The 290-nt window shown below is 76.9% G+C and overlaps 1 protein-coding gene across 1 annotated transcript in view; it reads left to right on the top strand.

Moving 5' to 3' along the window:
* The window catches only part of TFAP2E (transcription factor AP-2 epsilon (activating enhancer binding protein 2 epsilon)), a gene marked incomplete at its 5' end in the record, with an annotated part of 22,909 nt that overhangs the window by 930 nt on the left and 21,689 nt on the right, over positions 1-290 (top strand). The window lies entirely within an intron of this gene.

Genomic DNA, 290 nt, shown 5'->3' with positions numbered 1-290 from the left:
CCGCGACAGCCGCCCCGCGGGGCCGCTCCCCTCCCGTCGGGAAGGGCTCGCTGCCGTCCCCGCCGAGGCTGAAAACGAAAGCGGCGGGTCCCGACTGGCCACCGCGTCCGTCCACCAGCCGGCCCGCTGGGTTCCCTCGGGCGGTACCGGCGCCACCGCTTCTTCCCGGTACCGGGAACCGAGGGGCCCGGGACAGGCGGACCCGGCTATCGTGGAGCCCCGGGGGCCTCGGACGGTTTGCGTGGGAAGCCCCGGGGCTGCCCCGGAGGGGCTCGGCGGCAACTTCCACC

This window comes from Haliaeetus leucocephalus, unplaced genomic scaffold, assembly GCF_000737465.1.
Source record: "Haliaeetus leucocephalus isolate CR32 unplaced genomic scaffold, Haliaeetus_leucocephalus-4.0 Scaffold517, whole genome shotgun sequence".
NCBI lineage: Eukaryota > Metazoa > Chordata > Aves > Accipitriformes > Accipitridae > Haliaeetus > Haliaeetus leucocephalus.
Note: the sequence above shows the minus strand (reverse complement) of the source record. Positions and strands in the feature narration are given on the sequence as shown.